Below are 14941 nucleotides of genomic sequence, written 5' to 3' on the forward strand. Positions count from 1 at the left end.
TTCTGAGGTACTGGGGACAAGACTTCAATATATAGATTTTGAGGGGAAACAGCTCATCTTCCTTTCTCTTTCCTTCCATGTCTTTCATCTAGAAACCCCTTTCTTGTTTGATCCCAACCCAAACAAATTAAATGTTTTTTAAAAATATTATTTATCCTGCTACCAACTTGTGTAATTATTAGCCTGATGCAACTGAGTAAAATTTTGTGCAAGTTAACTAAAACAATTAGCAATACATTTTAATCTCCATTGAATCTTTATTTTTTTGTCATTTACAACTGCAAACTGGAAATTATTAAGAGTTCTAACATTTCCAAAAATAAACAAACCCCAAAACGGATCTATGGTAGAGAAAGTCGCACAAGCACTTTTGCAGCTAATTAACATCTTAAGCTGAACTCCTGTTCTTCACTGTGATCTTGGTCTCACTTTGCTCTTGTCTACGCTTTTTAATGAATTTGTGTATGCTTTCTAATTTAAATGTATCTATTAGATATCTTTATCTAGTGCATGTTTATGAAAAGGTCAGAAACTGTACTGTCCTTGTTGGTGCTATTACTGTTTGAAAGAATGCTCATAAGACCTAAAGCTTTACCTTGGAAAAGTAGATTTAGTTACAAAGATCAGAGTATTGTTATCAGAGACTGTTGACAAACTCTTCTTGCTAAGGCTTTATATTCATGTTAAATGACAACAGGCTTCCACTGTTCCACATAGTACTTCAATGCACTGTCCAGATTCCTTCTATAATATTTATAAGTAAACAAAAAATAAAGAAGAGGATTTTAATTACATATACTTAAACTCTCTTAGCATGTCCACCACATCTTTGCAATAAACATTATAATCTCTTGTCTCAATGTGACTGGTTTCCATTTTGACTTGTTAGATGAAGATAATTATCCTTTTTGGTACTGAAAATTCCACCAAGGTTAAAGTTCTTATCAAAGTTCTTATTGGTCTTACTTAAACTAACATATGCTTAATTGTGAAATATATCAATAATCTGCCATATTTTAAATTCTATGCAATGCTTTATTTTCTCACAGTGCATTCATGCAATATATTTTATTTAGGTTAATACTGTAATTCAGAATCTTATTTAAATTACTGAAACTACATTGACTCTTGTGGAAAAGCCTTATTAAAAAGATTTATTGCTATGGGGTACCTTATTGCTCAGAAATTTTTTCAAATGGATTATATGAAAGTAAAAATTTATAATATATTTTGAATTTTGTAGAGATAAATATTGGGTCCATAGTAAAAACACAAGTGTTTGTTTATCCAGTATCTCTCAAAATATATCTTGGGTTAATTAATTGATAAAAGATTTGGATAAGAGTGGTCCGTGAAAAATTAGATTACTTAACAAAAGTCTGTGGCTTCCAGGTGACATTTATTACCTATCCAACAGGATATATTTCTTTCTTCATTTATATTCCCAAATAAGAATAATACAGGCTTCGGTCCATGCCTTCTGTCATTGCATGACTTTAAGGCAAGATGATAATCTAAATGAACGTTGCTGTTTAAAATTAAATTTATTTTTAGATATTATGTAAAATATAATAAAACATCCCTCCCCCAAATTCCCATTGTGCTCATTATGCTTAAAATGATCAACAAATGACATAAGTTCTATTTGTTAGCTATAAATTTCTTAGTGTGTTTCCTTAAATTGTCCTCAACATAAACAGCAATGTGTAAAGTTTATTCTACTGAATCTTTGATTGATTTCAAAAGGCATCATTGAAAGTACAAGTTTCTTTAGGTTATTTTCTGAAAGGATTCTTGTTAACCTATTTTTTATTAATAAATGTTATTCTATAATATTAAAAATCAGATTTAAAATATTTCTAAGCTCATTCAAACAGAAATTTTCTATTAAAATTATGCCTATAGATTCTTTTGAATCTATTTAGTAATCATTTGCCTTATGCATTATGAGTCTATTTTATGCTTCATAACACAAGACAGAATCTAAACCATGATATGAGGAAGGCACTCAATGTATTCTGGAGCAAAGGATTAAACTTATATAAGTATATCCTATTTGGGGTTTCACTGTAACAATAAGAAAATCTGCTAAGGTGATCAGACAATAGAAATATAGCCCCTCCCTCCAACCCCACTCCCCATTTTAAATTCTACCACCTAATTAGATACTGGAATTAGAAATATGAGTCTTCATAAAGTAATTGCGGAGGCAAATCTTTAATGTTAGTCACTGTAATATATTGGTTTTAAAGCACATTTAAACAATTAAAAAGAAGTTACAAATATTATTTTAGAAGATAAAAAAGTAATATTTACTTTTTATGGCTGTGGAGAAATAGTTTTACTATGACCTATACCAGCAATTTTTAACTGGTGTGTCATGAGAATTTTTAAAACATGTAATGCCTGACTTTTCAGTTAGGGACACTGACCTCTCTTTTCTTAGATTGTTAAATGAAATAAAAATGACAACAGCCAACACAACAATCACTGTCTGGTTTGAATGAATCAAAATTATACCTATTTTTTTGTCAGATCAGAAAAAAATATATAATATATTGTTTCGTGTGCCACAGAATTTTAGTAATTAGTTTATGTGTGCCATGAAATTAAAAAAGGTTGAAAATCACTCATCTATAAACATTAAATTGGCCTGAAAGAATTAGTGTACTCCAAAAGTGATTAATTAGTACTTGGGCATGATCTATTTTATTTTAATATGTATAATTCAAACATATGTCTTTGGTCAAGTTATTTTTATTTTAATTTATTTCTTTAATCCTCACCCAAGGGCATGTTTATTGATTTTAGAGAGAGCGGGAGGGTGGAGAGAGAGAGAAAGACATTGATATGAGAGAGAAACATTGATCAGTTGCCTCTTCTACGCACCCCGACTGGGGATTGAACCTGCTACCTAGGCATGTGCCCTGACCAAAGTTGAACCTGCAACATTTTAGTGCATGGATGACGCCCCAATCCACTGAGCAACCCGGCCAGGGCTGGTCAAGTTATTTATCCTTCTATTACTTCACTTTCCTACACATTTCCTTGTTGTTGTAAGGGACAAATACGATTGTAAAAACACTTTATAAATTCCAAGTGCTAGAGATAAAATTGTCATTATAATTATCTGATGAAGATAGCAGTTTATATCAGGTTGGAACTGTAATATAACACATTATCATGATATAATGAAATTGACTTTAGAGCAAGATAAAGCACACATTCTTACCCATTTTTTGTATATCCAATCTAAATATAAGATCCTGGGCAATTAAATTCATGAACTTGATTGTGGAGATTATGATATCTATGATTGTTGGTGTATAGACCAAATGAATATCTAATATCCTGTCTGTTATGTTGAGAGAGTGTGATAAATACCCAGATTTCATTTCTACCCTTCTGTATTTCTGTCTATAACATTTAGGCCAAAAAGATCTTTTTCTAAATATTGTTTAAGTTTTTTCACTACATATAGCTTTAAATCTTTGATTGCTTCTCTTTTTGTTCTTTTATTATTTTTTAAGAATTATTTTATTTATTTACTTTTAGAGAAAGGGAAAGGGAAGGAGAAAGAGAGGGAGAGAAACATCAGTGTGTGGTTGCCTCTTGTGTGCCCCCTACTGGGGACCTGGCTCGTGCAACCCAGGCATGTGCCCTGAGTGGGAATCAAACCACAGACCCTTTGGTTTGCAGGCCTGCACTGAATCCATTGAGTTACACCAGCCAAGGCTGTTCTTATTTTATACTTATCTAAACTAAATTAATGTTGTCTTTCTTATTCTAATGTGTGCTGGTGTTTATTACAGTTTCTTCCTAAATGTATTTTTTAAGTTCTGATTTTCCACTCCAATTAGGCTTTTGATCAATATTGTCTCAGACCAATATTGAGCTTCTATTTTTGATTCTGCTTTTGTTCAATAAAGTAATATCACAGGCATTTCTTTGTTGTCTCAGTTATGAAATTAGGAAGCCTATTAGAAAATACCAAGTATTGTATCCTTTAGTTCTTCTTAACAGGAATTCCTTTGTCAGCTGTTGTGTTGTTTTCACTTCTCTTCATTTAACTTCTCTTCAATATGTCTTTGTGAATGCAAATTCAAAGACATTTCATTGAAACTAGTTTTTCAATAATTCTGGGGGACAATCAGGACATCTCAAGAAAATTAAATGTTGCCCTACCCATCCCCAACTCCCCCAGTCAATCCTCCTTCCCATTCTCTTTGTCCATGGATGCTTGATACAGGTTCCTTGACTTGACCCTTCCCTTCTTTCCCATTATCCCTCTTCTCCTTCCCCTCTGGTCACTGTCAGTTTGTTCTTTATTTCCATGTCTCTGGTTCTATTTTGCTCGCTTGTTTGTTTGGTTGATTAGGTTCCACTTACAGGTGAGATCATATGGTATTTGTCTTTCACTGACTGGCTTATTCCACTTAGCATAATGCTCTCAGTTCCATTCATGCTGTTGCAAAGGGTATAAGCTCCTTCTTCATTTGTGTTGCATAGTATTCCATTGTGTAAATGTACATGACTTTGTGTATTTTTCAGTTATTTTTTCCTTGTGATTGATTTCTAGTTTCATACCATTAAGGTCAGATAAGATGCATGATCTGATTTCAATCTTCTTAAATTTATTGAGACTTATTTTTATCCTAATATGTGGTCTATCCTAGAAAACATGCATGTACACTTGAATGGATGCATATTCTCCTTCTTTGGAGTGTAATGCTCTGAAGATAGCAATGAATCCATTCAATCTAGGCGTCATTTAGGGTCACTGTTTCCTTGTTGATTATATGTCTGGAAGATCTATCTTTTGATGGCAATGGGGTATTAAAATCCCCTGTCAATCTCTTCCTTTGTGTCCATCAAGATTTCCCTAGTGCACTGTTGGTGGGAATGCAGACTGCTACAGACACTGTGGAAAACAGTATGGAATTTCCTCAAAATACTAAAAATGGAACTGCCTTTTCACCCTGAGATTGCACTGCTGTAATTATACCCTGAGAATCCTGAAAAACCAATTCAAAATAACTTATTCATCCCTGTGTTCATAGCAGCATTATTTACAATAGCCAAGTGCTGGAAATGTCCTAAGTGCCCATCAGTATATGAGTGTAATAAAAAACTGTGGTACATTTACACAATGCAATGCTATGTAGCAAAAAGAAAGAAGAAACTTCTATCTTTCACCAAACATGGATGAAACTAAAGAATATCATGCTAAGTGAAAGAAGCCAGGCATTGAAACACAAATATCGTATGATCTCTCCTTAAGAGGAACCTAATGAACAAAACAAAAAAACAAACAAGGCATGGAAGCAAGTAACACACTGACAGTGACCAGAGGGGAAGGGAGGCAAGGGGAGGGTGATAAGTGTAGGAAGAAGGAGAATGGACTAGGTAAGGGATATTTATGCATGACCCATGGACATGGCCATCAGGGTGGGGACTGACTGTGGGAGTCAGGCGTGGACTGGGCGAAGGAGAGCAAAGGGGGATAATTGGAAGAACAGTGATAGAACAACAATAAAATATTTTATTTATTTGTTTGTTTATTTATTTATTTTTAGAGAGGGGGAAGGGAAGAAGAAATAGAGGGAGAAAAATATCAATGTGTGGTAGCCTCTCATGCGACCCCTACTGGGCACCTGGCCCACACCCCAGGCATGTGCCCTAACTGGGAATCATATTGGTGACACTTTGTTTCATAGGCTGTTGCTCAATCCACTGACCCACACCAGCCAGAGCACAATAAAATATTTAGTAAAAAAAGAGTTCCTTTATATAGTTAGTTGCTTCTATGTTGAGTGCATAAATTTTTACAAAGGTTATATCCTCTTGTTGGATTGCTACCTTTATCTTTATGTAGTGTCATTCTTTGTCTGTTATCATGGCCTTTGTTTTAAATTTTATTTTGTCAGATATAAGTATTGCTTCCCCAGCTTTTTAAAAATTTTCATATTTATGAAATATTTTCCCATCCCTTTACCTATTAGAGTTCTTAGCATATTACTCATAATTATTTTTTAAATCTCTAATCTGATAATTTCAACATTCCTACTCTGTCTGGCTCTGATGCTTGTTCTGTATCTTTAAATTGTGATTTTTTTTTTGCATTTTGCTCTGCCATAATTTTTTCTTGATAGTTAAACATGATGTACTGGGTAAAAGGAATTGCTGTAAATGGACCTTTAATAATATGATGGTGAGATGTGGAGAGAAGGAAAGTATTCTATAGTCTTATGATCATATCTCCATCTTTACTGAGCCTATGTCTCTGGACTATGAACTTCACAGACATTCTTAATTATTTTCTTCTTCCTTAAATTGAATGGAATGATGGAGTTGAGTATTTCTCTTCTCCCACATCAATTGACTCTCATAATACCCAGCAAGTTAGGCTCTGATTAACTAGTTTCTGATAAGAGAGGCCATTTTAAGAAGAACAGAGTACCTTGGAGTATTTAAAAATGGTTTCTTTCTTCTCTCTACTGCAGCCACCAGGAGGTTTTTTTCTGGTATTTACTGTGGGAACCCAAGCAAACTCCTGGAAGGAAATTGCACAGTATTGTTGGGGGAGCCCCCCATGAGTGGACTTCTCTGGAATCTTTAACTCTTAGACATGTCTTCAACGAGCCTTTAGCAATTCAACAATTATAGTTTAGGTTTCTAGCCTGGCGCTGGTTTCCAGGAGGTTTCTGCTCACAAATCTCTGTTCCCATAAACTGCAGCTGCCTGTATTCACCTGTCCCGTCTGTCTCTGTAATTCTGGGGACAGTAGTCTGCTCTGTGTCTCCCCTCTCTTATGGATGGATACAAAAGCCATTGTTGATTTTTTAACTATGTTCAGCATTTTATTTCTTTTTAAATATAGCAGAGACTTCCCAGCTCTTTATTTGTGGATCCAGAACCCATAAAGATTTTTTTAGATGTAAATATATGTAATATGTAATTTATTTCTATAAAAAATAAGTATCAAATCTCATCTCTATCTTCATGTATATGTGTAAACCAGGCTATGCATGTATGTGTATGTTCTGTCAATTCTAATTTAAAAGAAGTTTTAAAATAAAATATTATTTTATTTAGTAATTAATATCATATAATGAAATAGATAATACTAGTTTGAAAAGCAAAATTACTTTAATCTACAGTGCAAATTTAAAAGTAAAAGAGAGAGAAAGAGAAAGAGAAAGAGAACTTACTATTAAACTTTCCAGACTTCAGATAATACTGGAGCATATGGAAAGAACAATAGGTGGATGCATGGAAAAGTAGGTAGATAATAGAGAATAGCTAAGTAAGTAGAAATAAAAAAAATGGTATTAACATAGGTAAAATAATTCATAGTCATAGAAGAAAATATCTCGAATGGTCTATTCCTTTATTTTTTATCTTCATACTAAATTATTTTGGTCAATATATTTTTCCAGTGCTTTAAATTTTAAATAAAACTATTTGTGCGGCATATAAAAATTTCTCTTCATTACTATCTATATTGTGACATGAGGTTTTTTTTAATTACAAACATATTTTTAATGGAAAAATTCTATTGAAGCCTTCAGCTCATTTTACCTAGATCTGAAAACACTTTTGGATAAACAAACAAAACAAACAAACAAACAGTTGTATGTCTTCAAAATAAATGAATGACAATTTCATCATAATTTGTTATTCAGGACAGCCAATTTAAATATTTAGTAAATAAGACTTTCAGAGCTAAAGGTTTCATTACAAAGACTATCTTAATAAGTATTAAAGATGATTTTTCTATGCCATGGGTAAAAGAATATTTCATCTGTTTTTTAGGTAATACATTTGTACTCTTTATTGATTTATCTTAAACTGTTTTTATATAAGAATACACAGAGATGCTTGAAGTAAAAGATATTTCAATTTATATGAGATTTTTTTCCCTCTTTTCCCAGGACATTTCTAAGTTCTCTGGAAGGAAAGAATTTAATTTAGTGGTATGAAATAGTGTAACTGATTGAGGAAAAAACTGTTTTCCCTGTTCCAATTTGTACCACAAACTTCTATATTCCCTTATCATCTCAAACTTTTTTTTTTAATATTCTCATTTGCCATGGCTGAAATCAAATTGGCGCATTTTGGGAAACACGAACACATTAAATCCTCGCAGTTATCCTGGCTTGCTTCCTCCATCTTTAGTTCTTCATGCTATATCTGTAGTCACTTCTTTGTGAATCTAGCTCAAAATTTTACTGATATGTAAACCCTCAGTCCTCTCCTGCAGTCCCCTCATTGCCTCAGTTCAGGTCCTTCTTGTGTCTTACCTGGAAGAGCTCAACAATTGTCTGTTGTGATTTCCTGGTGTTAAGTCACTCGACTCAGGCCCCTTTAAAAGTGTTTAGAGTGAAGAGGAATGTGAAGAAGAGTATGAAGAGTGAGTGACATGAGGGTGATATTTTAGATGGCATAATCAATGCAGATTTATCTGATGAGGTGACATTTGACAAAAAAAAAAACTTCAGGAATGAACAGAAATTAATTTACAGATTCTCAGGGAAGGGTAGTCTAGGCCTCAGGTTAGGACTCCACAAAGGTCTCAGGCAGGGGTCCACTGAGCACTTAAGGAAATCAAGGACACCCAGCACCATGGCTGAAACAGGATGACCAAGGTCAGTAGTAGGAAACAGAATCAGAGAAGAGAGGACAAGGAAGAGAAAAATCATCAACATGTTGAAAGAGATGGTACAAGTTTGTGGTTTTACTTTGAGTGAGATGGGAAGCCATAATGGGGATTTTAGGACAAGATGGCGTGATATAAATTACACATTAATATAATTACTACTGTTATATATACTGAAGGTGGGTATAAATGGAAGAGCCAATATGAGAAATACTTGGATTTTCTTTCTCAGTCTAAATGTGTTTAGTGAGAAGGAAATCTTCTGTGGTGAAATCCCAAGAGTTACCTTACTAATATTTTATGAGTCAAGTTGTTCAGAGGAGAAAGGCTAGAGATATACCAAAGTATAGTTACAAAAATATGCTGAATATGGTACAGAGCTTGAGGAGATTTTCAAAGGAAACAAAAAGTTTTGTCTTCAGTAAGAAATGTTCAAAGCTATAGAGAACATCTATAAGAGGTTATTTGACCCAAACTGAGGACATGCGGGGAAGCAATATCTCAAATGCTCCAGAGAATGACAATTTTGCAGCTTCTTTTATATATTTGGAATTAAGGAGAGAAAGTACAGAACAGTGCATGAAAGTGGGAGAAATGCAGGGAAGTTTCTATGATTCCATTACAGGATAGTTAACAAAATTATGTACTTCCTCGAAGGCCTCCAAGAGCTCTGGAAAAGAGAATTACTTATGGCATTTCAAAGTTGTGTTAATCTAGAGGCATGAGAACAATGGACAAGGCTTACTTAAGGCAAAATATACCTTTTATAGGCCTGAGGCAAGACTACCCACCATGACTGGCCCAGTTAAGAATTTATGATCAGATCACCCTGTGAAATTACTTTCTATAAGATTTATTAGAGTCGCTTTTGGGTAGGAGATCAGATGATAAAGGATAACTTTGAAAAATGGCTGCTTCTGCCCTGGCTGGAAGCTCAGTGGAGCTTCCACTCAGTGGATTGAGTGCAGGCTGCGAACCAAAGGGTCGCCAGTTCGATTCCCAGTCAGGGCACATGCCTGGGTTGTGGACCAGGTCCCCAATGAGGGCCACGTAAGAGGCAACCAGGAATTGATATTTCTCTCCCTCTCTTTCTCCCTCCCTCCCCCTCTCTAAAAATAAACAAATAAAATCTTAAAAAAGAAAAGAAAGAAAAACTGCTGCTTCTACGGTGACCTTCAATCTAAACAGAGTAGGGTTGATGGGATTAGTGGCATTGGTGCCTAATGCAAATTGTGGTTTTGAAGTTGTGAGTAATAGTGAAGCAGTAAGGATAAAGAAAGGAGGCTTGCCAAGTGCACAAAAAGTTGGATGTACTCCCTCAACAGTTCACTAAAGACTATGTAGAGGTGAGCTAGAAGTGAGTGGTGGGTCAGCCTCATTTGAACCTGAGGGCTTTTGTGGATCCTCAGCTCATTCACTCCAATAACAACATCAAGACTGGCAAAGCAGATGACTCAGAGCTCTCTTCCCCTCTTTTACCTGGCAATTCTTAGTTAACTTAGTAGGCTCTTTTTGTATTTTCCATTCTCTGGTCCTAGTTGTTTCCCAGGACTCTACTTATGTTTTATCTTATTCCCTGTATTATTTTCATGAAATTACAAAAAAATTCTCAAGAGTGGTAGGAAAGCTTCTGGGCATTTTTCACATATATTATAAAATATGTATATTATCCTAATAACATATATCTTAGAGGGCTAATGGAAATATCACAGACATATATGGCTAGTAGAAATTGTTAAAAGTCAGGTGGCCTGTATATTTTTTCCTTTAGAAAAAAATTATATCCAAGTCTTACCAGATGCCTCATTTATATAAACACCTGGAGGTTCTATGACCTCAACACACACACACACATACACACACATGAGATCTGCAAGAAATGTCTTATTTTTATCTAAAGTCTCATATGTCTATTTAAATTTATTAAGATCTTGACATGAACTGGAACTAAATTATCATGTTCATGTTGAAGAACTGTGCTATGTTCTGATTCATATTAACATCACATATAGGTAGAATTCTGTGTGTAATAAATCGCTGCATATTCTTGGTGTTAGGGTGATGTGAGGGAAAGTACAGTAGCTATGATAAAGACTAGCTAGATGCTCACCAATCTTTTTTTAAATTAATTAATTTATTTTTATTCAGTTACAATTGTCTGCATTTTCTCCCCTTCCCTCCACCCCACCCCAGCCAGTCCCACCTCCCTCCCCCACCTCTACCCTCCCCCTTGATTTTGTCCTTGTGTCCTTTATAGTAGCTCCTATAGAGCCCTCTCCCCCCTATCCCCTCCCCACTCCCCTGTGGCTATTGTTACAATGTTCTTATACCCTTTGCAATGGCATGGATGGAACTGGAGAGCATTATGCTAAGTGAAATAAGCCAGGCGGTGAGGGACAAATACCATATGATCTCACCTTTAACTGGAACATAATCAACAGAAGAAAAAAGCAAACAAAATATAACCAGAGACATTGAAATCACCAATCTTGATTCCTCTTGCTTTGGCTACAATTTTCAGCCTCTTTTACACTTGACTTGGAACAAATTAACTAGATATTTCATTTTTATTAAAAGTAAAAAAGAAATAACTACAAAAACAAATGACAGTTTCATTGCATTCAATTTTTCTCAAATGAGTAAACCGAGGCTCAGAAGGTTTAGGTGTATACATTTAACCACACTTTTTATAATTTTTAAAGCAAGTAGTTAGTATTAGATGTTAGGTTTCTTTCTTTTTCTTTTTTTTTTTAGAGAGAGGCAGAGAGGAAGAAAGAGAGAGAGAGAGAGAGAGAGAGAGAGAGAGAGAGAGAGAGAGACTGATTTGTTGTTCTTATTTATGCGTTCACTGGTTGATTCCTATATGTGCCCTGACCAGAGATCAAACCGGCAACCTTGGTGTATTGGGACCATGCTCTAACCAACTGAGCTACCAGCCAGGGCAGATCCTCAGTTTCCTAATAATGCTGTATTTTTATCAGCACCCCATTAGCATTTTATATGTTTTATGAGCTACATTTTAGATATAGCTTAAAAACTAGTTTCAAGAACAGCATTGCAAAAACAACTCTGAACACAAAGAATCATCAATAAAAGAGAAGTATAAAAGAATAGAAACTTTTGAGAAAAATGAAAACTGTAATAAATATTTTTTACAAAAAATATGCTAAAACAGATGGAGTACATCATAACCTGACAATTGTTCAAAATGAAGAAAAGCCTTAATTTTTCAATACTTAAGCAGAGATTTTCAAAGGCTTCAATCATAAAGAAAAATCTGAAAATAAGAATATATGGACTGTCTTTAAAGTAACCTATTTATAGATTATCATTCTGTTTGTGTAACCCTGTTTACATAGAAAACCAATGAAAGCCCTACAGATACAGTTTTCTCTGGGCATGAGGTGCCTTTGAAGTTAACCATAGTTTAACATGCTGAGTGTGAAATAGCATCAGAGTAGTGCAGTCTCATTACAGAAACATGGTCTGAAAATGAGTTTACAAAAAAAGGAGGAAAAGAGCATTTTCTTACACATCTGAGTTTATGAAATGCTTTGAAAAATACTTGATATCTGTAGACTGTGTGGGCATGTCTAAAAGATAGCACAGCTATTCGGAGTAAGAGCACTCTGACTTGCAAAAGATACGGTTTGTCCCAGAGCTAATATTTTGAATAGTCTTTTTTTTGTTGTTCTTCACTTTCTCCTTTGTTATTTTTAATCATCACTGTGGATTTCATTTTATCTATTCACCAGAAAATTATCAATTGTATGCTTCAGATTACATATCTCCAAATTTATATGGCCAACTGCTTTCTCAGCATAACCACTTGGATGTCTAGTAGGCATCTCAAACTCATTGGTTGAAAAATAAGCTCCTCCAGTTACCCTAGCCCGGGATGGCAACAGCAGCTTCTGGGCTTAGGTGTTTCTGTGCAGGGAGAGCAATCGATTCAGAGGCTGGCTCCAGCAATGGCCTTTGCAAATCTAAGGAAAGTGTCCATCATTGATAGCCTGGACCCTTGCTGCTGGAAGAGCCTGCAAGATGCAGGGCTGCAGGTGGTGGAGAAGCAGAACATGAGCAAAGAAGAGCTGATTGCGAGCTGCAGGACTGCGAAGGCCTTATTGTCCGCTTGGCCACCAAGGTGACCACTGATGTCATCAACACAGAAGAGAAGCACCGGGTGATGGGTAGGGCAGCATGGGCGTGGACAGTGTGGATCTGGAGGCCGCAACAAAGAAGGGCGTCCTGGTCATGAACACCCCCAACGGGAACAGTCTGAGTGCTGCGGAGCTCACCTGTGGGATGATCCTGTGTCTTGCCAGGCAGATTCCCCAGGCGACGGCTTCCATGAAGAATGGCAAATGAGAGCAGAAGAAGTTCACGGGAACTGAGCTGAATGGAAAGACTCTAGGAATTCTTGGCCTGGGCAGAACTGGGAGAGAGGTGGCCACGCGGGTGCAGTCCTTTGGGATGAAAACTGTAGGGTATGACCCCATCATTTCGCCAGAGCTCTCTGCCTCCTTTCAGTGTTCAGCAGCTGCCCCTGGAGGAGATCTGGCCTCTGTGATTTTATCACTGTGCATCCCCCTCTCCGGCCCTCCACAACAGGCCAGCTGAACGACGGCACTTTCGCCAAGTGCAAGAACTTGGTGAGCGTGGTGATCTGTGCCTGCAGAGGGATGGTGTACTAGGGCGCCCTGCTCCGGGCCCTGCAGTCAGACCATTGCACAGGGGCTGTGCTAGATGTGTTCATGGATGAGCCACCATGGGACCAAGCCTTGGTGGAACACGAGAACATCATCAGCTGCCCCCCCCACCTGGGCACCAGCACCAGGGAGGCCCAGAGCTTCTGCGGGGAGGAAATCACCATCCAGTTTGTGGACATGGTGAAGGGGAAATCTCTAATGGGGGTTGTGAATGCCCAGGCCCTTACTGGCACCTTCTCTCCACACACCAAGCCTTGGATTGGCCTGGCAAAGGCTCTGGGGACACTGATGCGAGCCTGGGCTGGGTCCCCTAAAGGAACCATCCATGTGGTAACACAGGGAACATCCCAGAAGAATGCCGAGAACTGCCTAAACCCTGCAGTCATCACAGGCCTCCTGAAACACGCTTCCAATCAGGCAGATGTGAACTTGGTGAATGCCAAGCTGCTGGTGAAGGAGGCTGGCCTCAATGTAATCACCTCCCATAACCCTGCTGTGCCAGGGGAGCAAGGCTGCAGGGAGTGCCTCCTGACCATGGCCCTGGCAGGTGCCCCCTACCAGGCTGTGGGTTTTGTCCAGGGCACCACACCCGTGCTGCAGGAACTCAGCGGAGCTGTTTTCAGACCAGACGTGCCTCTCCGCAGGGGTCTAACCCTGCTCCTGTTCCAGGCTCAGCCCTCCAACCCTGCCCTGCTGCCTACTGTGATTGGGTTCCTGGAAGAGGCAGGCATGCAGCTGGTGTCCTATCAGACCTCAGTGATGTCAGATGGGGAGACCTGTCATGTCATGGACATCTCCTCCCTGTTGCCAAGTCTAGACACCTGGAAGCAGCATGTGACCGAGGCCTTCCAGTTTCACTTCTAACCTTGGGACTCACCCGGCCCAGCCTCAGGGGCTTTGCGGCCACCAGCGGGAGAGCACATGCCTAGGGCTGACACTGCTTATGTGGTCTGACCCCTGTAGCACAGCCATAACCACCTAATAAATAACCCACCCCAGGAAAAAAAGAAGGAAAGAAAAGAAAAATAAGCTCCTGTTCTCCTACCTGACCTTCAAGTTAATCACAGAGAGGAAAAAAAATTACAATTCTTACTTCCCTAGGTTAAATGGCCTTATATCATCTCTGACATCTCACTCATACCATGTGTTCAGTGTGTCAAAAATATCTGTTGATAGTTTTGTGTACCAAATAGGAATAGATTCTGTGTAGGATAGAGAGCTTTTCTTCAGGGAAACCTGGAGTGATTGAGGGAGAAAAATTTCCTTGAAGTGGGAGGAAACTAGCACTGTGTGTTGTATTTTTTTGATTATACTTGTTCAAAATTAATATTGACTTGTGGGCTAAAACTCAGTAGGAAAGAAACTAGGTTAGCACTTTTGAGGATGATTAAAGTCTTTAGATTAAAATTATTTTAAATTACCTAAGTACCATTTACTAGGCAAAAAAGCATTCAGTCTAAGGTTGCACAAAGCTTCCCTGAGGAAGAATCCAGTAGTTCTTTGGTTGTCCTTTATCCACTTATTTTTTAATATCATCTGACTTCACATATTCTACAAATTTGATAAACCTGTT

At 37.2% G+C, this 14941-nt stretch overlaps 1 pseudogene; it reads left to right on the forward strand.

Annotated features, from left to right (window-relative positions):
- The first annotated feature begins 12630 nt into the window (after positions 1 to 12630).
- On the forward strand, positions 12631 to 14232 carry LOC112319345 (D-3-phosphoglycerate dehydrogenase pseudogene; annotated as a pseudogene).
- Positions 14233 to 14941: the final 709 nt, after the last annotated feature.

The sequence above is a fragment of the Desmodus rotundus genome, chromosome 11 (assembly GCF_022682495.2).
Source record: "Desmodus rotundus isolate HL8 chromosome 11, HLdesRot8A.1, whole genome shotgun sequence".
Classification (NCBI taxonomy): domain Eukaryota; kingdom Metazoa; phylum Chordata; class Mammalia; order Chiroptera; family Phyllostomidae; genus Desmodus; species Desmodus rotundus.